Source organism: Anser brachyrhynchus (genome assembly GCF_964034855.1).
Source record: "Anser brachyrhynchus genome assembly, chromosome: 12".
NCBI lineage: Eukaryota > Metazoa > Chordata > Aves > Anseriformes > Anatidae > Anser > Anser brachyrhynchus.
This window is the reverse complement of record NC_137707.1, coordinates 15,912,590-15,938,743: the sequence shown is the minus strand read 5'-3', so window position 1 is coordinate 15,938,743 and position 26,154 is coordinate 15,912,590. Positions and strand designations below refer to the sequence as shown.

General features: G+C 43.7%; 1 protein-coding gene across 1 annotated transcript in view; it reads left to right on the top strand.

Moving 5' to 3' along the window:
- LOC308176823 (uncharacterized protein) overlaps positions 1–26,154 on the top strand; it is a 239,563-nt gene that overhangs the window by 199,625 nt on the left and 13,784 nt on the right. Inside the window, exons 7-11 of the transcript XR_013938648.1 lie at positions 4,320–4,507; positions 12,601–12,712; positions 13,570–13,700; positions 16,021–16,203; positions 19,352–20,594. The gene's annotated coding sequence lies outside the window, so the exon portion shown is untranslated. The remainder of the gene's footprint in view (positions 1–4,319; positions 4,508–12,600; positions 12,713–13,569; positions 13,701–16,020; positions 16,204–19,351; positions 20,595–26,154) is intronic.

The following is a 26,154-nucleotide window of genomic DNA, read 5'->3' as shown; positions in this document are numbered from 1 at the left end:
CAAAAAGATATGAAGCAATAATGAAACCTCTCTTAAGCAATGTCAAACATATCTTTCTTGTTTAACAGCATTGTGTATCTCCATCAATAATCTCGCCAATGGTCATATAATTAACTATGCTAATAACGCTCCGTTTAGTCTTTTTATTACTATTATTGCTGTGAATCTACTTAAGAGCAATCCACTGTAATTAGTAATTAATCTGATGATCATGTTGCCCTATGCAAATGTGAGATGGAGCATGTTGATTTAACCACAGCGGCCTCGGTCTCCAAACGTCGCTGCTGCCGTGAGCTGCTGCCTGCAGCCCTCACCACCTGGGCTGGAGTCTGCTGGCTCGGAGCTGCCCTCATGGGGCCGGGGACAAGGGACATAGCAGCCCTTGTGTCGCCTCCTCTGCCTTGCCAGGCTGCTGCTGGCCCCTGAGTTTTGGGAGCACCTCCCGGTGCCAGGGCCATCTTCTTGCATGCACCATAAGGGGGAAAACGTGAGCTCTGCTGGCTTGGTCAGCACATACTGCGAAACACAGAGTTGAGCATTTAATATGGAAGTATTTCTGCTCCAGTTTGGTGTTTCACATGGAAGCCATTTCTCTCTCCCTTTCTAAACATTGCCTTTGATTCTCTTTTCTTTAAATCCCCAAATTATCCTCATCCATTCACTCTTGTTTACTCTGGCAATCTTGTAATGCTAGTGTTTGCCAACATCCCACATCCCACTTTTTTTTTTTTCTTTTAGCTTGGAATAGGAAACAAATGTGATAGTATTTATTGGCAAGTGGTGATATTCTTGTGGCAGTCGTTGTGCTGAGCCCTAGCAGAGAGGGAGAGGTGAAGAGAATTGAGAATTCCCACTTGAAAGCAGTGCCATTTTTTAAAATTATCACTGGGGTTCCTGAAGTAGTAGAACCGCCACTACTTTTTTTTTTTTTTTTCGGGGCGGGGGGTGCGGGGGAGGTGCACACACAGTAGAGGAAACAAAAATTCAGATTATCTGCTAAAGAGATATTACATGCCATGCCTGAAGCACTAGAGCCTTGAAAATCCAGCCTTGCATCGGCTTCATCTTCTTCCTGGCATTCCCTGTTGCAACAATGCAGAACAGGGAACATCAGGTACTGATCTCACCACCTCAGTGTGTGTTGTAATTATTCTGCCTGTTTTATAGCACAGTTGAAGGTTCTTGAAATTCTCTATTAGTAAATGTGTCCATGGTGTAGTTTTAGATAATGCAGAAAGTGATACTAACCCAGAGAGTGAAAAAGTAGCTTTTAATTTTATTTATTTATTTATTTATTTTTACCGTAAGTGTAAAAGCTGAAGGTGCGAATCAGGTTTAGGGGAAATACTGCTATTCAGAACTAGAATTCATACAAAAAGGCAAAAATATGTTTCCATCCAGTACTTTCAGCGTGGAGCCTAAACCTGCCTAATCCCTGCTCCACATAATCACCAAAAATACTTGTCAAAAGTCTGTCTATCTGTACGGAGCTGGAGATAGTTGACACTTTGTAAGCGTCCCTGAATTATCTGTCTTAGCAACATACACCTCTGCTGAGCTGTGCAAATACAGCAAAAGGTAGGGTTCTGGTGAAACCAGTATTTACACACAATCTCAGTGTTGGAAGTAATTAATCTTCAACTGTATGAGGCTCTTTGTGATGTAAAGCAAGTGCTGACACTTTTGTGTAAACATGAAGATTAGCATATTTACAAACTGGTAGATGTTACTTTGATCAGTTGCTGCTTGCACTGGAAAGGCATGCTGGCATGCAGGCTTGCTCTTCATGTGACAAAGACGTCTAATCCTTTTACACTATTCTCAGATCCATATTTAGAATTCTGACTGGTGTTTTCTATATCCACTTGAGCTCACTGTTTAGTTTGTTTAGCAGTGTTCATCCACTCTTTATACTCACTAGTGACTCATTCCCGTTTGTTTTCTTTGCAAGGCAAGCAGTAAAATTCCAAAGTAGTAAATGACCTGGGTGAAAAACCCTTAAACTCCTTTCGATTTAATTACTAAAGCAAATTGGAACCACTTGCAGCCAGGCTTTTTGATGGCCTATATAAAGATCTTCACTGTTTTCCTTTTTGCTTTTAAGTAAGTTAGCGTGAAAATTAGCCAACCCAGCTCCAGCTTCCTCGTAACAGCATTGCGTCAAGGCTTGGGTTTCTGTGTACATTTACACTTATCTGGAAGATTTTGAAAGAGGCATTCTAGGTGCTTATTTTTGTTCCTCTTAATTTAATGGTAAACTGTAAACAATACATAATTCATTTTAGTGCAAATTATAGCTTCACATACTCTAACTGGTTAGTGACAGGGGATCTTGTGGTAACAAGATAATGACCTGAGCAGGTTCGAACAGGCTGGGTCTTATCTTTTCAGAAGGATGAAATAATGTTATGACATTGTCAGCATATTGTCTAACATGCTGGGATGCTAGCAGCTCATTACTTATGTGCAACCCCTGTGCCTGAGTAACTGCCTGCAAGATGGGCCCTTCCAGGTGTGCGTGCGCTGACAGGACCGGACAGGCCGGGCGGCCGCCGACCCGCAGGAGGGCTGTGCTGCTCAGGTGGGCCCACACACGCTCGCGGGGGAAGGCTGAGGCCGAATCTGTTCCGTGGGTGGGAACCGCTGTTGTTCTCAGCGCCGGGGCCTTCGTTTGAACGCTGCCAGACGCATTCACGCGGCCTACCCACAGTTGTTGGAGCCGGGAGACACCAGCCTGCCTGCTTTTGGAGGCATTCCGGCTTTCCTCTGGCAAGCTGGAGCTCTGCCTTCGTCCCCAGGCACACCTGTTAGCTTGTCAAAGAGAAGGAAACTCCTTCTCACCAACCCACTGTCTTCTAGAAGGTGTGAAGTTAAGCCCGGAGTCTTTAGGCACTAACTAACCTTGACCTGGCTGCTGTTCACAGACTAAAACCTCTCATCTGATTTTAGGGCTCTGACTCAGTTTCCATTTGGCAACAGCTCCTGGTGATAAATGCGTGGTTCGGAGACACAGCTGCCACCCAGCTGTTTGCCATAATGGCACAACTGGAAAGACTACTCGGCATTTTACCAGTGTTAGGTCGGGCTGTACAGAGATGCTGAGGGCATCCCCTTCCACCCTGCAGTATTAAGGCTGGAGGAGGTCAGGAGGCACCTGATGGTGGCAACAATTAACGTGAGGTTAACTGCAAACCTCAGAGGCTGTTGTTGGTCTTATCCAGAGCTGTATCCTCCATGTACAAAATGAAAAGACAAATATGCCTCAGCCATCTCTAGTGCCTTTCAAGTGGATCATTGATATGCAACTTCACCTACTGAAGGACCCCAGCAGCCTTCCAGACATGCAGGTTGGCCCAAGCCTCTTCGGTGGGATAGTAGATATTGTACTGTGTTAAGAAAGAGCCGTTAAGAATATCTCGTGGGAAAGGCATATACTGATCCCTTGCATCCTACCTCGCTTTTTCCAGGGCCAGTGTCCCTGGTGCAGCACTGAGGGTAAAGTTAGCATTTTTCCCTTGAATTGTTGCTGTCAGTAGTCTGCAGTTACACAAGTTTAGAGCAAGCTGGGTTTTGTGGAGCTTTGTCCCCCTTTGTATCTAGCATACAAACAATAAAGACAGGATCTGTGTTTTGATTTCTTGTTAAGCAAAGTAAACAGGTGAAGTGCTCAGAAAAGAAAACTGATATACTTGCATTACTCACAAAGCGTCACATCTATGTTAGATCTATTACTGATTAAAACTCTTGTTAAACCGAGGATCAAAAAGAAAGCTCGACACCTCATTTAGCTCTTTTCATGACTGGATTAGCCTAAGTAGAACAACTTGTCTATATGGGAACAGTACAGGCACTTAATTTTTAAAATATTTTCCTATCTGGGAAGAGAAGCTGTAAATAGAATATATATGTGTAAGGAGGAGGAATACATTTCATTTGATGGTGGTAATGAAAAATTATTGGGTGGAATCCTGACCTCACCAAAATCAATACAATTTCTTCCATGTGTTTCAGCGAAGCCAGGATCTTGCCTACTGTATTTCATATTGATCCTTCAAGGGGAAAAGAATCACTTCTGTGGGTTATATTGTTACTTATTTAAAATGGAGTAGCTGGTTGCATATTTATGAAGCAAAACAGTGTATTAACTGAAACCTTCCTAAGTATATGTTAATCTCTGTGGTTTACTAAAAGCTTGCAATATGTTTGGTTTGATTTTAACTTAATAAACAGATTAGAAGACATGCAGTTAATATGCTAAATAAAAATGGGATTTTGGTAGTTCTGCTCAGTGCCATTACTTGTGTCTTCATTTTTTCCAGGTTGCTGCTGTTCAGCACTTCTGTAACTTAGACACACACAGAAGTGGGAACCCTTTGCAGCCAGTAGTGGAACATGAGTGTGGACCCTTCAGGCTTTGTCTGATTTCTTCCTGTTTCTCCAACGTGTTGCTAAATCGTGGCAATGGAAGAGCTCATCTCTAGGCTGCCAAACCCGTGCTGCCTTCCAGGTCAGACCTAAACAGACATCAACATACTTACAGCTGCTCACTTTAGTCAGCAAGGCAGGATCCAATTCTTGGGATTATAGCCTGACTATGGATTGGGAGTATGGGAGAAATTTCTACAGGGGCTGCAAAAAGGGAATAGTCTCAGGGCTACAGCAAAGCTGCGAAGCTGCAATAGTCCTGAATTGCAGGATTTGGAGTTGGCAAGCTGATTATTCAGCTCTGCAGCACTCAGACCCCAACCGTGAACGTCATAGGAACTTTGATGTTTTTAATGTTGTCCATGGCTGTGCTGTAGTAGGCAGGACTGACCCTTTTATGCTCTCACAGGTCTTTTTTTTTCTGACAGTTTTATGGGCATAAATAGATAAAAATCTTCATTTTAGGAAAAGCATATATTTAGGAATTTTAGGATACTAATTTCATGTTGCCCTAGAGCATTTTCTGCAAATGTTAGCATGCACATACTATTCCTGGTGATTAAAGCAGAGTATTTTGACTTTAAAGTGGCATCTTCTGAATAAATCTGTCTCCAAATGATTTATGCATCCCATTAGGATTTAGTGCTGGTAGTTGTTCTGGGAATCCTGATCTGGTCTTTCAAGAGTTGCCTTAGCTTTATCAGTCCATTTACATGTGGTCATATTTCAACCTCCAGGAGCTTTAAAATGTTTAGTACACAGAACACAAATTTAGGCCTGTGTTTGTTTTTATTGGTGGAACCTCTTTCCTTTCTTCAACATTCTCAAATGTTCCCTGGTTTAAGTAGAGTTATCTAAGGTAATCCACTCTTGCCCTTACCAGGGATATTCCACTTTGTTCATAAGCACATAACATAACTCTAGTCCCCAGTGATTTCATTGTGAAATTAAAACCCAGACACTCATCCAGATGTCTTAGAAGATAAGGGCAGGCCTAATCCGTATGTCACAGAGGACTTGAGGAGCAGGAATTCACCTATACATCATCACGTTGTTATTAGCCTGGACCATGGCAAGCCCAACACAAACATTTTCCACAGGGCTTGCATTCAGGCTTGGCAGTGTTAAGAAAATACCCTCCAGCGATGTGTTATTTTAGGCTGAAATAAAAGTAGACATGAATGGCAAGAGGAACAGAGAAGTATTGTTTTTATTTTCAATGTGAACCCATAACTCGTGTTAAATGAAAATCTAACCAACTAAGATGTAAATACCATCGTGTTCAAATGAGCTATCAAATATCAACACATTTATTTTGTGATGGAGTACTGATGCTTGTCTTAGGCAGTGTAATGCACTGTGGGAAGGGCAATTTAGATAGGAGAAGCCAAAAGCTTTATCTGATTAAAACTGATATGATGATTGATTTTGACAGAGGAAAATCACTTCCATTGCAAAAAAAGAAGGCAACAAAAACATCGTGCATTTGTCATTAATATGAGCAGTGGCACCAAAATTAGAAACAAAATGCGGGCCTGTGAAGGACAATTTTTGCCTCTATTTTTACAGTTCTGCCACAGAAGTCCCCCCCAAGACTGCCATCTTGTTTGTATTAAGTAGTTATTTTACAAAATCCCTGGAAAACCCTTAGGGTAGGGACTGGAACCCACCTCTCTGGGAGGTGACCTAACCTGCACAGAAGCCCGTTTCTGTCTGATCCTGCCTCCTCATTCTGCTTCTCCATCTTGCCCTGGGAGCATTCCCAAAAGTGAGGGGAGAGACGCTCCAGGATAATGATGAGGCCGAGTTTGCGATTAAAACATTAAACTGGGAGTTAGCTGTTTTGGATTCAGCTCCTGCCTGTGCCACAGATGTTCTGCGTGGCCATGGCATGCTCTGTGTTTGACAAAATTCATCCCTGTGCCGAGAGCCAGCTAGAGGCTTGGATGCCATCTGATGCTGAGAGACACACAAGGCTTACGCACTGGTTGAACATTATACAAGTATATTTAGAAAACTCTACTGGATGTAAGCATTGTGATATCCCTTCAGCAAGAGGGCTGAACCTCTTGTGCATAGTCAGTGCCACAGTGCTCTCTCCCACTAAGCAGGAAAACTGCAGGGTTAATCACGTTAACATTTGTGAAATACTGCTGTAATGTAAGGGACAAGAAGTGTGTGTCCATTAGAAGGAAAGCCTACAGGTTGCAAATGCTCTGCCCAGAGCTTATGCACTTACTACACTCACGAGCGTGAAAAAGTGCTCTGGAAAAATCTTCAGAGACAAAGAATAAGCCTTATTAACGAGTTCTAAGGGTTTTGTTTGTTTGTTTTTGAAATAAATATCGGTTGGAAATTCATGTAAAACTATTTTTGAAAATCATGGCTAGAGGAAAGGGATCCAGAAAAAATGGCAGAACAGAGAAACACTTTTTTAAATGGAATATGGGTTTGATTTTTCATTTTGGGAAGCAATCCAGGCTACCCTAACAGAAAGCAGAGACACATTTCAGCTGGGGTTTCTTTGTGCACAATGCAATGGCAAAGCAGTTCAAGACCAGTTCATCTGTGTGAAAATATGACCCTGTATGAGTCTGGAGGTCAATGAAACCACTGTTGATCTGCTCAGGGCATGCTGGTCACTGCTTTAGGGTCACTTTGATTTATGTGCTTAGCTTTTCCACTTCCAGAAGAGTAAAATGTGGGTGACTCTCTTTTCATTGACTCTCATTTGTTGTCACAGGCATGCATTTTCCTCAGAAATATGTACTATATGAAAAAGTCTGATAAATTTAATGCAATGATATAAAGTGACATTTTTATGGAGGGTGAGCGTATGCTCAGTCATAATTAGAAAAGAACCTGAAAACTGTGGCTTTTTCTGGTTTCTTTTAAGCCATGTAGGAGCTTGCCATCTCTCTCTGGAACTTAAATGTTCCCTTATTGTGGTTTGAATGTTTCACAGTTTTAATGGATTTACTCTTGCCATGCTCATGTGAAGGATGGAGTTAATGGTATCACAGTTGTAGGGATGGGGGAGATGAGGGAGAGGCAGACCCAGCAATAAGCTGAAAAAAATCCATAGCAGAACAGAAATGTAATAATTATTTATTGCTCTAAGTTCTCCTATTCAACTTCAAAAGTAAAATGACAGGAAACTAAATTTCCTTCAGTGCTGAGACATCTTGGGAGCATTGTCTTAGCTGGTCACAGATCCACAGAGGATCTGGGGCTTGATCTTGAATACCTCCTGAGGCTTGGCAGGGACTTTCAGGCCTTCACGGTGCAGCTGTGGACACCAGCTCTGGAATGGTTAGTGCCTCATGAGTATTTCACTGGCATGGACTGATACCAAATAACTTCTTCCAGCTGTGCAGCTCACTGTGGTGGGAGAGGTGGAAATGCAGAGCTCTGCTGGAGCATCAGGAGGTGCAGAACAATCTGCCCCTGACAGGAGGGAGAGGAGACAAAATGTTGTCTCAATCGACACCAAACATTTTATTCACTCGATCAGTTCCTGTCATTATTTTCAGTGGAATTAACACAGAGGGAGTATGAATCAATACAGCTGGATTTTCTTTTCCTGGTTTCCTGCCATACTGCAAACCTCAACACTTCTGTCTTCTCTGTCACTTGTCACTCAATTTGTGAAAATGGATTTTCCTTATAATAATTGCTATTCTAATAACTTCTACCAATTAAGACTCCTTAATTTGTCCTATAGGGCTCTTTAACCCCTTTAAGCATCCATAAAAGCTGCTAATGAAGGTCACTGCCACCTGCTCTGTATGTGGCTGCAGTAGCTAGGACCAGACAAGTTGCTTGGAGCCCAAGACCTGCTGCTTGCTCAGTGTGTTGGAAAGTACATTCTGATTAACGCTTACAAGATTTTGCCTTGTTCTTTCTCTTCCCTATGATTAAGAACATTTAAGGGTCTGAATTTTCCCCGTGCCTTGTCTTGTTTCATCTTGTAAGTGTTAGTTCAGCTAATTTTGTGGCTACAAGGGAGAATGTGTCATCTGGGGAGGATGGGAAGAATAGTGATAAACAGTGTGGAAGTGTAACATATTTCTCTGGTATTAATACCTTCCTTCAGAAGAGCTCTTCTGTCCAGGTTGTATCTGTAGAAGTGTTCAGAAGTCATTAACGAGTGGTTGAGAAAATACAAGAAGTCACTTTGTATGGATATATACACACCAATTTCACTGCCATTTAAATATCAATTTAAATCACATAACTTACATCTAAGTGAACAAACAGCACATTTATGACTACTCCATAACTTCAGTGTCTCACGTCCTGTACCATTGGTTAGGGAATTTTGCAAAAACCCCAAGCATTGCCTTCTGTAAGCTCCACAAACAAAGCACGGAGCTGGAGATGCCACAATTATTAAATGTTCAACATGCTTCTCAGTGCTTGTTCTTTAGAATAACTGCTTCACAAACCTCCTGCAAGACATCCTTAAGGCTGTTTAATACCGTTTTAGTTGTCATTTCAGTCAGCACTCAGCACTCTGAAGAGCTGCTGAACTAAACCATATTAGCAGGTCTTTACAATTATTTGTAAATGTTGGGATACTCGGAGGATTATTGCACTGGTACATTGCCTTTGGTGCCTGAGGGGAGCACGAATTATATCTTATCTGCAGGAAGAGCTCTGAGGAGCCAGACCATCTTATGAGATGAGGTGCTCAGCCCACTTCCAATCCCATCCCTGGGATTGTCAGGGTACAATTTCTATCAGCGAGCAGAATGGACATATCCCCTAATATTAGAGTTTCACATGAATCTAATGCATGGGAAATGGATTTTTTTTTTCTTAAATGGATAAAAATATCTTCTCATCTGAACTCTCAAACTGATGACATTTCAGAATTCCATTTGGAGAGACAGAAAAACAGACGATCTGTGTTTTTTAAAACTCTTTTTGATAGCTGGTGCTTCTGTCCCATCCAGGTCATTGAAATATTACTGACACAAAGCATTTCAAATTTCTGACTATGTAGCTAACTTCAGTAAGGTTTGCCTATAATTGTCCATATTTAACTAAGGAAAACTACCATTTTCTGATACCTTTTAGTCCAGGATTGCCAGGACTGGAACCTAGAGGTTAGGTTCCTAACATTTCCAAGGAGTGTTCCAGTTTTCAAAAGCACTGAGCAACCTCCAAGTGCCATGGAAATTGTCTATGGTTTAAAGCTCTGGGAAAAGGTCAGGCCGGTTGTTTTACAACCTAAATTTGAGCTCTTGTGTACTAAAAAGGCCAAACAAGAAACATATCATAAGCCTTTTTTTTTTTTTTAAAGACCTACTTTTAAAAACCGACTAATTGAAAGCGAAGCTTGTTTTCAGCCTGGTAGGTATTTATGCTTGTGGTTACACAGTCTATGTAATTCCCTGCTTAGAAGGATGCTGGTTATTGTATTATATTATTGCTGGTTATTGTATTATAACTACTGGCCAGTGAGCCATTTACACTGGCTCCTGAAGTAGAAAATAAATTTTGATATATTCTTTATAGCTAATTAGCTATTTGTCTATTGCTAAGGGAGCTACCGAGAGACCTGCTGGTATACCTGATGGATCAGGTGGTGGGGAAGGCTGACCTGGATACCATGAAATGCTCCAGGCTTTTCCACGCCAGGGCACTGCAAAGGGAGGCTGCAGGGAGCTGCCATCCAGCCTTGATAAGAGAAACCCTCAATCCCCACTGCATTGCCCATGGTGGAGACTTAAAATACGATAGAGGCTGCTCTCAGGGCTGCAGAGAGGAAAACTGTGAGGGAGCAGAGACAGAGGGAATCAGTTCTCCCTGCAAAATGCCACCTAAAAGGGGGCTCTTCAGTGGCAAAGGTGTTTTAATATGACAGCTTCGATTTTCTCTCTGTATTTGCTTGTGTTTGGGTTTGTTTGTTTATGCTTTGTTGTGCTGGAGGATGATGGTTTGTTCTCAGTTAGGGTAATTACTGTTATACTACAGGCTCAGAGGACAATTCAGGTAGGAAGGACCTTGTGAGAGCCCGAGTCTACTGGAGCAGAGAGGAAGGTCAGAGTAGGGCTTCATGCAGGCGGGCCATGAAAGCCTGCAGAGATGGGGGCTGCACAACTTCCTGGGGCACCTGAGCCTCGATGGCCTCAGGAGAAAAGCTGTTCCTAGAGGCAGGTCTGGGGACAGGAGCCAAGCCCTGGCTGGGAGAAGCTCCCCAGTCCCTTTGCCCACTTCCACCTGTGGGTCACGGCCAGTTTGTGGTGTAGTTGCTGCCACACAGCAAGCGCCAACAGCATGGCCACAATCCTTGGATGGAGTGCATGCCTTTCCTTTTCTCTTCTTCTTCAGTAAATTGTTAATAAACTCATTAAAAATCAGAATAACATTTATGTTGAGGGGAGGTCTGCAAGTCCACATTCGTGTCTTCTGCTTTTCCAAATGGTCTCTCTTCTTCACACTTCTACTGACACGTTGGAAGAGCTGCACGTAGAGATCCCTGAACCCCATCTTGGAAAGAAAGGGAATCGCAAGAAAGGGAATTCCTCTCTCAGTGAAAACAAGGTCAGCTGTTTGAAGAGGCTTGAAGAGGCCCACAGGCCAATAATTGCTGTGTGATTTTGTAGCTCAGAGGAAAACTTTACTCACTGCATTGCTATGACCCCTGTAGAATCAATGATGCTGCATCAGCATAGAAAAAAGTTTGTCCCAGTGACTCCTCATTTTTAAATGTCTAACACATCTTTGCAAAGTCTGGTGGCTAGCTTTCTGAAGCAAGCTTCTTTTGCTGCCCGGCTGCCTTCAGGGAAGGAACTGTAACAAACAGTGCTGGTTCCAGCAACGTGGTCAGAGGAAATGAGGGGACTGATATGCAGCTAAGAAAAAAAAAAAAAAAGGCGTTTTTGTTTTTAAACCAAAGGCAGAAAAACCAAGGCTGCTAAACCTAATGTTCTGGCTGCTCTGCAGATGGTATTGCACAAGGTTTGTTTCTGTTCTTGTTGTGGTGCTGGTGTTGTTGGTAAGGCAACCGACACACAACTGAGCACAGGTGAAGCTACAGATGGGGCAGTGTGGAAGTGTGGCTTGGTGCGGCTGGCCCCGGGCTGGCTGTTGGTCCCACTGAGGTCCCTTCTGCCAGCTCTGCAGGTGGCACGGCGTTCGTGTCCTGTCTGATTTTGCCCCCCAGATGTGTCCAGTTTGCTAATTCAAGCTCCCTGTGTTTGATGCTTCCTCTGAACTCTCCGGCTCCTGGAGTCGTATGAGAAGCTTCACTACTGCTAAAAGTTTTCAGGCTTCAGTAGGGATAGAAAAAAGCTTATAGACATGAATTTCAAATACAAACCTCACAAACAAGTAAAATTAACTTTTACATTTATTGAGCTTTAACATCTCCTGGTTTTCTGGGGCATCATTTCTGACTTGTGACTGTGAGGTTAGCAGCGCTGCCACTGACTCCTTGTGCACTCAGGCTGCATTTATGTTGCTTGGTTTGACATATTCCTGGGAGACTTATTTCCATTCTCTGTGCATTTAGCTACAGCCTGGGCAAGGCAAGAAAATCTGCTTTTCAATTCAGGCTTTTTCTTTCCCCTTCCTTTAGCCTCAACCTTTCTGTCTTTTAGGGTACTAACTTGGCTATTACTCTCACTCACTGCTGAGTGTAATTATTAGTGATAAGTCCTACAAGTCACTGGCTAAGTGTGTACAAAATGAAAAGCACAGCCCATTGGAAACTGCCTGGTAGGTCTGGAGGGGTATTTTAGAAGGAAAATTAGTACATGCAATAATTCTGAATCCGCATTTTGTGAATGTTTACTTTGCTTGTATTTCTTTTAATTTTCATCTGGTATCATGCACATGTTGCCTCTTCTTGAAAACAGAGGAGGAATTTAAAGCTTTTTGTAAATTTTAAAAACAGAAAAAGGTTTTATAACATCGAAGACTTTTGTTAGGTGTTACAAAGAGTAATAGGAGATGGCTGAAGGCCAATGCTGTGCCTGTCAGATCCTCCTCATCAGTTCTTTTACAGGACATGATTTTACTGACTTGTGCTTAAACTTTTGGTTTCTGATTAATACGAAGATAGGTGCTGCTTTCTGGATCTTGGCCAAAGACTCTGAAGTCTTGTAAATGATATTTTACAAGTTTTCTAAAAGAGAAAAGTCAAGAACTCTTTTCTCCAACCAGGTAAATGTCTGACTATCACAGTAATAGAAGGATCCTTGAAGTGTTTTCCTTCACATGCATAGAAGGCCCTCAAGTACAAGGCACCAAAGAACCACACCCAAGAAGATCTAAGGTAGTTTTGTTGTTTGTGCTATGCTGGAATTTTTTTTTTGTTTCACGAGTGTTTGTCTAATAGGGCATGGTTGAAACGACCCTCTTAAAATCCACTGTTAAACCTTGAAATGACACAAACCTGAATCATGCAGGCGAAGGGGCATTACCATGGATTTATGTGTTTGAGTCGCTTGGCACAGGCCAGACTCCCAGAAAACACAGTCTTAATGAGGAAAAATGCTCCCAAACTGTACAGGTGTGCTTTAGACCACAGTCTGAACATGTCTCCCTTCTTTCCTACCCTCCAGTAGACTCACATTGGAACATGTCCAGCGCTTTAATGAATTACAAATCTGTAAAATATTTCTCTCCTGCTGCCCGTGGTGATTGCTCTTTAACCTGGCAGTGAGGCTGGGTGCAGGCAGGCACTCGAGACTGAGGCTCGCGGGGAAATGGCACTGTGTGTGGAAGCACGAGGGGGCTCCTGAACCATACCACCAGGCCTTGTCGGCGCAGCAGAGGGGTGGACGGAGCCCCCCAGCAGCGGGGCAGGAGCGGGGGGGCAGGAGCAGCCTGGGCAGGAGGAATTGAGGCCTGGGGGCGGCGCTGGGCCTGAAGCTGCATTTCCCGTGTTTCTGCTCCTGGGCTGCGTGGGGAGGCTGGTGCCAAGAACACACAGGCTGCGGGCATCACCTCTTGCCTGTGCTTCTGGAAGTCATGAACTACTCATGGCCAAAGCCAGGGACACCTCGCTAATGTTAAACTGATGTAAGTGGAGACTGGGGCATACGTGTTTCCATACCTGGAAACCACCAGGCCTGATTCTACTTTTTGTCACACCAGTTCACAGTTACCAGTTTCTCACACCTGATACAGGTCCTCGGGCTTCCACAACAGGAATCTGTTTCAGCTGGGTCAGCAAGATCTCAGTCAGCTTCATTAGCTTCAGAAATTTGTGCCCAGAGCTGTTGGGAGAAGACGGGTCTATGAAAGAACAACAGAAGATGGTAGGTGAGAATAAGAAAGGGATCAAGAAACAGGATGGACCTTTGTATTTCTTGTCCTTGTTTGCCTACCGTTGGTTGTGTTTGTTGGTGAAAAATGGGAGAGATGAAAGAAGGGAATTTCTCTTGAGCTTGTGGTTGTCTTCAGGCGGAGCAAAGCCCTGGGGTGGAAGCATGTCATCCTCCCTCCTGCCCTCATTTCAGCTCTGCTGCGCGTTGGGAAAAAATGCTCCTTTTTTTCCAATACAAAATAGGAAAGAACTACAAGGAAACTGAGCACATTATTTTTTCCAGTTTGCCTTAGGGTTTCCTGGAATTTTTGCTACTGTACATTTATTTAAAGTAACACTATCTGTTTAAATACATGCTGATCTTTGGTTGCTCTGAGATCAGAATCAGCCCCAAAGAATGTCTTTTGCTTGCAGTCATTTTTGTATTGTCAGTCCTTCCTCCTCACCCCCTGCTAGGCTGACCTTTGTGGGATCAGGTGACAGGAGGATAAACTGCAACATATGTGGTCCCGGGCAGAAAGAAAGTTATGATCCAAACTGATATAGGAATCGTGATCGTCAATCTCTCCAAGGATGACAAAGCAATCTGTTTCCAAATGAAAGTAGATGTAAGATAAATTCTTTGACTGCTATTATATTTTTCTTGGCATTAACCAGATGCTATTACTGTTTTGTGGCTTTGTCACCACCAATTACGAACTAAAATAACATCATCTGTTGCAAAGTGTCACGATCCAAAACGCCTATTCTCTTCCCAGTGACATTGTTAATAAATAAAATCAACTCAAGTGATCTGCTAATACATGTTTAATAAGACTTAGCAAAGTTACGTCGAAGACTTAAAGGGGAAGTTTGGAAATAAAGGCTCCGTCCTTCAGTGTCTCACCCAGACGAACTGCCTCCTTACTTTTGCTGAAACAATGGGTGCAGCTAAGGGTTTGCAAGGTCTCTAGAGAGATTTTTGTTGTGTGCAATATTTAAATATTCTGTGTAATTGTCATCATTACATACCTGAAATGAAAACAAATCTTTTATAGTGAAACTCAGGGCATTATGCAATAAGCTGAAATTTATTGTTTAATTCTCCAACCAAGCTATTGCACAGCAAATGGAATTAATTTGGATTTTTTTTTGTTGGCTGTCTCAATTTCATAATAAACATATTTTTATTTGAGCAATGTGTGTATATCATGAAAATATTTCAAGTAAAATAAATTATTCAAATGGGGCAGCTTTGTTGTAAATCATGCTGTGCATTTTTTTGCTTAAATGTAATTTATATCAACATCATTTGTTATACTGGTAAAATACTAAAAGCTTTTTAAAAAGGTAAAATGATTTACTTTTTTATTGTCTAGACTATATGTAAGCCATTGCTAATTAATACTGCCCTTTCTGATGGCTTTGCAACAGGCATAACTCAAACAAACCAATTATAAATGATTTTTCAATGTAAACTTTTAACAGCATAGCCTAAGGGCTTGCTGAACATAAAAGTACGATTTAGAAAACATAAGTTTTAACTAAGGTCAGGATATATCAGGCGATGATGGATGTAAATGTAAAAACATCTGACTGTGGAATGACAATGTTTTCTTCAAGACTAAGCAAAATGTTGGTGGCAGTGATAAGTGGAATGAAAAATAGCCTTGAATGAACTAGCCAGAAGGTTTGGGTTTGGGGTCTGTTAGCTGGGTTTCTTTTTTCTTTTTTTTGTTCTTTTTTCTTTTGGTTATTTTGGTTTTCTTCAGTGTTTTGCAAACCAAAGCTCCAGAGACGAAGCGAGCAGCATAGTGAGAGCTCTGTAACTATTTTCTACAGCAAGTCCATGAGAAAGTCAGACTTTTTGACATCATCTGCTGTCTTGGGGCTGAACTAGAAACCAGCCCCCTTCCTTCCCTTGCCCAGCTGCTGGAGCAGAGCCCCTCTGCGATGTGACTGCATATCCCCTGCCTGCGTGTGGTGCGGCGCAGGCTGCTCCCGCTGCCATGGCTCTGAGTGTCCAGCTACCGAATGGAAAATGTCACGGCCCTGCGATGGTCTGGTACATCCTAAAGTGGCAGACTGGAGCTTGCCTCATGATTTTGGATGGGTTAAGTCTGCAGAGAAGATCTCTGAAGAGGTGGTGGCTGGCTGCTCCGCTCTGTCTTTAAGACTATTCATCCTTATTGTCTGTCTTTCAACAGCCCGAGCAAAGCTGGCACAAGCGCTGCATCATGTGCTGTATCTTATTTGGTGGAAGTGGTCACATGCCCATAATGTGATCTGTATCACATTTGTACGGCTGACTCATCTGGTATCAATTCTTGCAGAGCGAAGCCTCCGGAGCTGCAGCCCCTCACGTGTTCCCAGAGCCCCGGCTCCTGTGCTATGGCTCGTCCATCACCGCCCTGCTGTCACACTGCTCCTCACCCCCAGCCCACCCGACGCCTCTTCTGCAGCCCAGGAGCTCCTTACCCACCACACATCCACCTCCTCCTGGCCTCGGCAGCCCAGTAAGTCCCACAGGCTTTGTGGAAGAGCCTGCTCGCTCTTTGCTGTGGACACCGTAAGGAGACAGATGCTGTTGATCTGTCTCCTCCCTTCTCCTTCCAGAAGTCCATGGCTTCGCCTCCCTCCACGTGTGGCATCTTCTTATTCTGTATCGTTGTCCCATCCCTGTCCGTCTGTCCCCCCCGCCTCTCTTCTTTTTTTTTGGGGCTTATTTTGCTGGTTAAAGGACCTCTTTCCCCAGAACTTTTCCTGCTCAGGTCTCCTCTGTTTTGTTGCATCCAAATCATCTAATCCAGTACGTCTCAGCTCTGTTCTGCTTCTGCGAGAAATTCTGCTTTCCTTAAAACCACAGCCTCTTGCAATGAGGTTGCAGAAAATGCTTTTTCTTGTCAAGCCACCTCCTCCTGTTTTCTGCCAAAGAACATTGCCCTGCTCAGCCTGACTTGGCCCATCTCCTCCACGCACAAGGCCTGGTGCTTCAGAAACTACGGCTGGGAGCCGTAGGTTGAGCTGGGTCGCTGGCCCATCAGCCAAGCTCTGACAAAGCGTTTGTCATTTTTGTTGAAGTAAAAGCTAGTTTTGCTAACAGAGACTAATTTATTTTTAATGAAAACACTGCCTTCATTTATGCTTATTAGAATTCCACCCATATTGACCAAATATTTATACAGTACCTGCGTGCTGTTGAAACCCAATGGGTGCTACTGGGATAAATAAAATATATTGCTTAGTTGAATTAGAAATATTTATAACTTTTGCTGTTGCACTTATTTATTCCGTCTCCTTGCGAGTGAGGTGGTTCCACTGGTGCACGCGCTGTTCTTTCCTCCTGTGATCTCTAATTATGTTGAAGGGATTAATAACCACACATTTCATCCGGGGTCTCGGCTTGATGACAGGGCATTGTTTAATGAGAGCACAACCAGTGTCCTGGCTCTTCGGGAGAGCAAAGGCAGCACTCACAGTGGAAATCATTGAAAATAAACATGTGGGAGCTTAAGCACTCTTTAATAACTCCTTTACTCCTTCTGCTTGTTTGGTTAGCAATTCCGATGAGTTTTTTTTGCCCATTGCACCTGGCTCTGCTGCTGTAGAGGCACAGTTATTTGTGGTGCCAGAGGAGGTTATGGGCTCTTTATATAATCTACGGGATTATATAATCAGAGGTAGGAGAGAGTCAATTCTGAGCCATTGTAAGCTTTTTAATTTTACATCTTTAAGGCCAAAAACAAACATCCAGGAACAAGCAGCATAGAGTGGATATTATCCTCCCCAAGTTTTCCATCATTAGGAAATGACCGTTGATATCATTAGTATTAAACATGAGCTCAAGAATTAGTCATTCGACTGTGATAGAGTTAATGAAAAGGGATCCTGGGCTTCTCTAGCCAAGTCTAGCTAGAGAAGCATGGGCAAGCACTGTACTTGATGTTAGGGTGCTAGAGTGCCAAGTAACTAGGAAAGCTATGGATTTATTACCTAGGCATGCTTTGTCCTGCTTGTGTTTTTATTTCTACTTAGGTACTTAGATTATATTGGCTAATGGCAGGATGATGTTGCAAAAGGGCACTGCCTGTGTATTGGAAACAATTACCCGATTATTTCCTTCTCACAGGTAGCATCGGTTGAGGTACGGCACTTGGGTACTTGATCTGAAACTTGGGTGCTTGATCTGAACCAAAGGGTATACAAATGTCTGTGTATAGGAGGCACACGTCTGGTTTTGGGGTGCTTGGACTCCGGTCCCAGCTCACTGCGTGCACCTCCTGGTGCCACCCTCCCCTTGGTGACATATCTTCTGTCATGTGCATTGGTGAAGACACTTCACAATGCTCCCCAGGTCTTACTAATGAAGGAATCAGTTTTCCCTCAGAGCTCTGTAGATAGCCAGTGTGTTACCGGGCAGCCTGGGCTGCACGCTGTCCCCTACCTTATTGGAGTGATTCGGATTTTTGCATAATATATTTAATTTGTAACTTCTGTATGTGGTAATTTGGGAGACATTTGAGTAGGACATTTCCTTTTCTTGTTACGGCTAATGCTGGAGATGATGAAACCCTATTCTTTCTCAAGGAAAGTAGATGGGGAAGGGCAGCCAGGTGCTGAGCCCACGTGCAGCAGGCTGCGGGGCCAGCGCTGTGTTTGGCAGCGTGTACTGACGTAGAACACGAGGGAGGGACTTTTTCGTTTTCTGCATCCACTTTGTTTTTCAACCACAGAAAACACTTTGAAAGACAAGACAAGACTGGTATTTTTTGAGCAGGCTCTCCTTTCCCTTCAAAAACCTCATGTTACAGCTAGGGTGGGTTAGCTCGCTGTTCTGCATACTTCCACAGGGCCTGCTGAGGAGGGGGAAGAGTTTGAGAAGAGCTTTGCTCCTTCCCAGGCCTTTTACCTCCTTTGTTTCAAGGTTTTGAGCAGTTTTAAAAATACCACTATTCATAAGTCCTCTATTATGATTTTTATTTATTATATTATCTATTATAATAATTATTATTCTGTATTTATAAATGTTCTTTCTCTTTTTCAAATGGTTGGAAACTGTCAAAGTTTGAGGAAATATCAAGGAAGAGGTATCTAGGGCACCCCACAAGAGTCATTAGTCCCTCACTGAGCTCATTAACAAGGCCTACTGATGGGAGGGTGGCCTCGAAGTCAGGCTGGGTGCTGCCCTTGTGCCTGCACACCCAAGCAGAGGCAAGGCGATGCCTGAGCCCAGAGAGACCAACAAGGGCCTGAGGCTGGGCCTGGCACCAAACCACTGCCCACCCCAGTGCCATCCCTGCTTCACAGCGGTTTATTACACCAGGACACTTTTATTCTGCCCTTACTACCCCACAGCTCCTCAGCCCCCACCGTCCTGCTAACTTTTCTCCTTTGTGGTCTGCATCAGCTCAGTACTTTAACCCCATTTCTCGCCTGCTCTGCTTCAGTGGTGCTGCTACAACAACTGCTCCGAGATGCCTTGCGAGGAAATGCCCTGCAAATCGCCTTGTGGTTTGCAGAGTGAATTCCCTAATGACACTCTCATTAATAGTTCTTGCTGCCAAATGCTGTTTGCTTTTACTTTCAGAATTGTCTGTGTTAATAACAAGTACCTCCACTTGGAAATTATTTACACGAAGCATTGTTCTCATGTCACTGCCACAGGCAGCGGCTCCGGACTGGGTGGGAGCAAGACACTGCAATGAATTCACCCATACCCTCCTTGCTGTCCTGCCCGAGATGAGGAGTGCTTGAGCACTTCAGAGCAAATGAGTCCTGGGAAAAGCAGAACTATTTCTTGTGATAAAGACTGGTCACACAGTTTGAGCAGACGAGCTTGTCAGGGACGATGCTGCACTCCGTCTGAACCTGTGGGAAGTGTGCCTGTTCCTAAGAACTGCTGTGTGTATTTATGTGGCAGTCATTGTGCTTTGCAAGAGGGGAGTCACAGAAATAATTAGTTAAGAGCGTGAGGGTTTTGGCGCAGATTCCCTTTCTCAAGTAGCTGTGATGTTCATATATAAGAAAAATTGATTTGGCATCTAGACAGGATTTCAGCACGCTCATGGTTATGGAAATCAGCTATGGGCATGGAGGAAATCTGTATATTGATTCATAAACTGACTTGATGACTTGTTCGTGCTTTAATATTTTCATGGGCTTTTACCCAAAATAAAAATGTCACTAGGTACCACTTGACTGTGCTGCAGCACTGCCTGAAATGGTGGGAAGAACACCGGGAAGAAAAGAGATTTCCTATTAGACAGAAGCCTTTACTGTCTGTGCTAATTAATTTTCTTCCTAAAGATTTTTTTTTTGCCATTGCCCTTGCTTATTGTGTTAAACTGTGTATCTATATAACACCCATGGGAAGTTTATCACCTACTAAATCCAACCCAGGTTCACGTAGAAGAGATTGGGAATAGCAGCAGGCCTTCTCAGTAGGTAGAGTTTGGTTAGGACACAGAAGAGCCCTGGGAAGCTGTACAGCCTTGTACACGAGGGCACAGACCATTTCAAAGGTGTCTCTCTGAAAGAAGACCCCCAGGTTCATGAACACTCACTCGTTCTTCTGCAAGAACTCAGGGAAACCTCACATCAGCACATGCCGATGTTGCTGGCTGCGTGCATGTAATAGCACGAGGAGTAGCTTTAGTCAGTGTACTCCAGCAGGGCAAACGGCAGCATCATTTGCTGGCTCTTTTTTTGGTCGAACTGGTTGGGTGGTGTTTAGTCAGCACCAGCACCCCTACCTTGTGCCTTGTGAAAAACACCTCCTAATACGCTGACTCTTCGTGAACACGTTTCAGGTTTAAAATCTTAATCCCTGAATAATGCCACCGCCTGCCTCCCAGCTTTCCTTGGAGACCTTCCAGCTCTGGCCAGCCCTGACCCTATTTGACTTAAGGTATGTGGGGCTCAAAACTGGGGCAAATACGGCTTCTGGCCATTATTAAAATGAATGAAAACTATGTAATGGATAATTTCATTTAAGACCCGGTGCGATAAGAGTTTGCGATCAAATGCTGATTTCATTTGCAACAGTGTGCTTCCATTGTGACTTCAGAAGAAATCAATGGATGTAAGGCAAGATGAGTCATAATGCGCACACTGTACCAAAGGGGAGTAGAATTTTCTCCATAAATAACATCTCTTTTAGCAAGATGCAGAACCAAAACCCTGAAAATCTATACCGTATTGAACTGCACAGTTCAGGAAAGAGGCTGTATATATAACAGCACGTTTTTGAATGCGTAGGTTGCTCCTTGTGGACGAAACCTTCCTTTGAGACAGTTGGTTGCTCATTTTCGCAAAATATCTGTTAAGTAATTTCCATGATCTGGACGTGGGATTAAAAGATCTGAGGGGGCTTTTTTGAAACTACTGTGTTTGGAAGGCACCTCGCACCCTACAAGCACTGGCAGCGAAGCCAGGGAGATGCCTCTAGGTGGGCTACTAGGAACACAAAGATGTTTTCACATGCTTGGGAAAAGACAAGAAGGCCATTTTGTCATTTGGTGGTTGGCTTCTTGCTGCTTATTAAATAGGCTGCCAAACTTGTGGCTAACGAGTGATTTTAATGTAGTTTGAAGGCAGCTTTTGTTTCCTTCAACTGCTGTTTTAAGAAAGATCCCGTAAAATTAATTGACTGATGAACTGTATAATTGATGCTGTCTACACAGTGTGCACCAGCCAAAACTGATGGGTAGCAAGAGCACTGGCATCTTGGTAGGGGCCGCGCTAACCCCTTCGGAGAACCACTGCCTGCCCTCCCTTTATGCTCCCGGGTAGGAGAGGGCATGTTTAGTTTTCTGCTTACTCTATTCCCTTTTGTACTTGCTCATTTGCTAGGTGCATAAAGGAGAGGAGGTCACTTGTGCACATGGGATAAAGAGGTATTATGAATTCTAAAGTGTTTGCTTTATTGGGAAAAGCACACTGAGCAGGAAGGCGCAGGAACATAATGTGTGAATTTTTAATGAATGCTGTGCCAAGTGTTTGTGCATTTTTTTTTTCTACCTGTAGCAGCTTTATTCATTTGGGAGAGTACTGCCTACAAGATATTCTTTAGTAGTATGCTGGCTGCTGTTTAGTTTTAATAAATTAAATCCTTTATATCAATGTAATATTCTTTAGACAAGCACTTCCAAGACAGATTAGAAATGAACTTAAGGGGATTAAAAGCTTCTCTTGCTAAAAACAATGTTTCAGATGGGAAATCCACTTATTTATGTCACTTTCAGTGGAGTACATTTGTCTTTAATATGTTGCTACTGCTAAAGAAAGCGGCGCTTTGCCCATGACTGCAGCCTGTCTGCTCTGCTTTACATACGCAGCAATGTTTATTTTCTTCAGTACAGTAAGTCGCTTTGGGAAAGATTGATGGCTTCCCATAAAACTGCAAGCAACCATTTTCTTTGTTATTTAGAGAAAACAAAAGATTTAATGGAGCTGGAATTTTAAATAGCGTTAGTCTCTGTAAAATGGGAAACCGTGAGAGTGGAGCACGTGAGCAGAGAGAAAAGTCTGCTTTGATTTTCCCTTGCTGGCTTGTAGCAGGCCGAGCACATCTTTGGGAAGGTTCTCGTTATCTGTGAAATCCTGGACATCTTGGGAGCAGCCTGGTCGCACTCAGGGCTGGGCAGCAGGCCTGGGGAGAAAAAATCAGCTCGCAGGAAACGGCCTGACCCTTATCCAGCTTATCTGGTTCTGTATTAAACGTTTGTCCCAGCACGTGGTTCAGTGACGTGCCGAGCCTGATGTTTGGGTCACTGGTACACCTCAAAATCTCCTGAATGTGCTGCAGAGACCCGGCTTGGTGTACCCGCTGTGCAGCACCCAGGCTGGTCGTCTGGTGGGGAATGGGCAGCAAGAAGGCCAAGGTATCTGAGTACTCTGACACCTTTAGGACTGTATTTCAGCCCGGTGGTGGTTGTCCCCAAAACAGCCTGCTAACTCTGCTGGCAACCTGAGCTTTCGGCTCATCTCCTGGGGCACGAAATGCCCCGTTTGGGAGCGTGTTCCCCCAAGAGCTGAGCGCAGGGAGGTCGGAGCAGGTGCCAGGACGCAGCACACCGACAGCTCAGTTACAGTCTGTGGAGATGTAATTATTTAATTGCGTTGCAGGTGACTTCATCGGGGGAGAGGTTCGACCCTCTTAGCACACAAAGTGCACCTTGGTAGCTGTGTCCCTGACACAAAACTGAATTTTGTTAGTTCAGGCACACCTCGCCCCATCATCATTTAAAACTGTTTCAGAATAACTTCTGTGCCATCATGCCGCACTATTCTGTGAGGTATTATTTATTTAAATGGCTTCCAAGTGAGTTATTGCCCAGTGCCTGGTTATAACAAGATCATTTCCCATAGGGCTTTCAGGCCACTGATGCTCCAGGCTCCCCTGCCTGGTTTCAGTTGCTGTTCACCCACTGCTCCTGACCCCTTCCTGTGCCAAAAAAATGATGCCCAGCTTTAACTGGGGCACGTCTGATAAAGCAGGGGAAAACTTTTCAAAGCAGTGCTCCAGGATTGAGATGTTTGACTCCTCTGGGATTCAATAGAGCCCTACACTGAGGCTTTGTATCAGCCTCGTATTCCTAAGGCTGTACGAGACCAGGCAGCTTGGCAGAAATTAAACCACTATCTTCATTTTATCTTATTTTGTGCCGTTCTGTTGTCTGAAGTCAGATTTTACTCCTCTCCCCCCAGATATTTTTTTTTTGGTGGTCTTAGCATTTATCAGACTTCTAAAGCCTTACATATTGCTCGTGATAAGAGGATAACTTCACCACTGGTTTCACAGTGGAAAAGGTAGGTTCATTTTCTGCCAAATAACGATGGGCTCTCCTGTCAGTGTAGCCACTCCGTGTGCACTGGGAATAAAACGTATACATTGCTACAGTGCTGAGCTGAAAAAGAAGGAAACTTATCATTCAAGAAAAAAAATGATATAATTAGGATCAGGGCTGGAATCTCACTGGGAAATGTGGTGTAAAAATGCTTCTCATTTTAAATTAAGCTTTCAATGGCAAGTGCTTGGCTTTCAGCAACTCCTCTGAAACTCTTTTAATTGAAGTTCCATGAAAATCTGGGGAGTTCAGCTCAAGTTCACCTCCCAAACCCATCCTGATTTCATTAAAGATCTGATCTTTTTTTATTTGCCAATAAAATATATATGTGTGTGTGTGTGTGTGTGTAAATCAGTATCTGTTCCATAACTCTTTTTTTTTTTTTTTGTTTGTTTGTTTAAAGGAACAGTTTCCCTTCTCTTTATGACTCCTGCTCCCTCCATCTAATGAGAGATGGGAGGAACAACCCCCAGCAGATCCTTCCCGTCCCCCACCCTAGGTTGGGATTTGGGGCTCAGGACACGCTTTCTTGTTGCTTCCCCCATCTGCCTCATGCTCTGCATTGGTGTGGCAACCTCTGTGCTGGCAGAGCCAGTATCAGACATGATCAGGTCATCCTGGCCTGGTGAAGGCTAGCACGGTCCAGCCCTCGTCTTCCCATGGCAGACGTGGTGCGAGCAGGAGCCGGGGCTGAGCGTGCCTTGGTCGGGCTCCTGGTGTGGCCATTTTGTCTGCGTGTCGCAATTTTCTTTGCCTGTCTCTAGGACCCAACAAAGGTCCCAATTACTCGGAAGGGTCTTGCTCTGGGCTTACATCTGGACAGTGAGGTTAGGATTTTTGTTCTTTCATCCCTTTCCCAAGTTTTGTCCCGCTTCCAGCTGCAGGGGCCAGATATGCCTATGAGCAAGGGGCTGAGTGCTGCACACAGCCGGCTGTACCCGGACTCCGTATCCCTTCACTTCACCCGCCAGCTAGTAAGAAAAGCCTTCAGCAATGACATCCATGTGCCCAGGGTTTTCTACTTATCTGAGGTGGCGTTGGAGCCCCCCGCGGTGCCTCCTATCCACAGCCGCGCTCACTCCAGCTCCTGCAGAAGCAGTGGGCACTGAAGGCTCCCCTGGGACCAGATGGGAGGGCTCCTGGGAGCTGCCCGAGGCCCCGCTTCTGTGCCGTGTACGAGGCGAGACGAAAATGTGCTGGAAACGCTGTAAATCTGCCTTCCCCAAGGCAGAGATTGGCAATATGCTCGAGTCCTGCATCAGTCCAGAGTGCAGCAGCGCGCCAACGAATATAAGCACAGCTCTTCTGTTAATTATTCAGTCATTCGGGTATCCAGTTTTGGGTTTTGTCCTGCTCCTAGGCTAACGCGTTTCTTCTACTATTTTATTCTCTCATGACTGCAAGTACTACCTGTGCCACAGCCTCCCCCGTGAGCCCCGCACGTCGCTATCTGCAGTTTTAGGGAATCAGATCTCAGTGTTTCTGATCAGGGTCCAGCTGGAACCACACATCTTTGTTTCATGTATTTAATATACTCAAAATGCACTAAATGACAGTTTATAATATCATTATCAACAGTTAAAGACATTATAACTTCAAGAAATGAAAAGAAAGTGCAGCCATATGTGGAAATGCTTTATTTTGTGCACTTTTAACCCTCGCAATAGCTCAGCTGTGAAAACGGGGACAGCAATGCGAGGCAGGAAAAAAAATTCAATGTCTGCAAAATCATTTTTCAGTTTTCCCTGCGCTGTTGTCATGAAAGAGCGCTGCACTATTTGGATGGTAAATAACAACCGAGGACTAATTTATTTTTCTTCATAAAATTATTTCTTGAATTGGATTCAAATGTGTTCCTTATTACACGGTTTGATAATTCAGTGATGCTTTCCCCCCATAACATACGAGCTGATTTAAACCTTCATTCCATACAGCCTCGGGCTTATTAAGAACAGTGTGGACTGAGTATGGATTAGGTTTAAAAGTAATAAAAAAGTAGACCTGTTGGTTAGGTGAAAAATTCACTATCAGATTCCTGAGTGCAGCTTTCTTTTCATGTGCAAACTGCATTAAATGAGGCATTTAATTCAACAAATCCATAGTTCTGATCCACCAGAAATAGAGACTGGGTTAGTTCAATTTGTAACAAACGATCTCCATATGATCAAAGTCCTGAGAGCTGATTCCAACATACTGCTTAAATTAGTCTAACACCGAAGTGTTTGGCTCTGGGACAATATTTGGAATGTCTTACCAGAAGAAAAATTCCTCCGCACACATGGTTCCAATATCGGGGAATGCCAACCTTGCTTTTTAATGGGCTGACAGGGAGCCTCCGTGCTAACTTTCTGACTCCAAAAAGTTCTTGTGCTGTCACCCGCAAAACAGCTTGGATAATTTTTCCTTGGCTTCCTTATTAAAGCCTGAATGAAGGGATTGTGTGGCTTTCTTAATGTCACTTGGTCTGCTTGCCATAAATTCAAGCACTCATGATGAAAGCTCCACTTATATTTCGCTGGGAAATGGAATCAAGGAGAATGCACCCTCGTTCACAATAAATAACTAAAGTTGAGTTATTAAGTGTATTTCATATACCAGCGACTTATTACATCAGCAGTT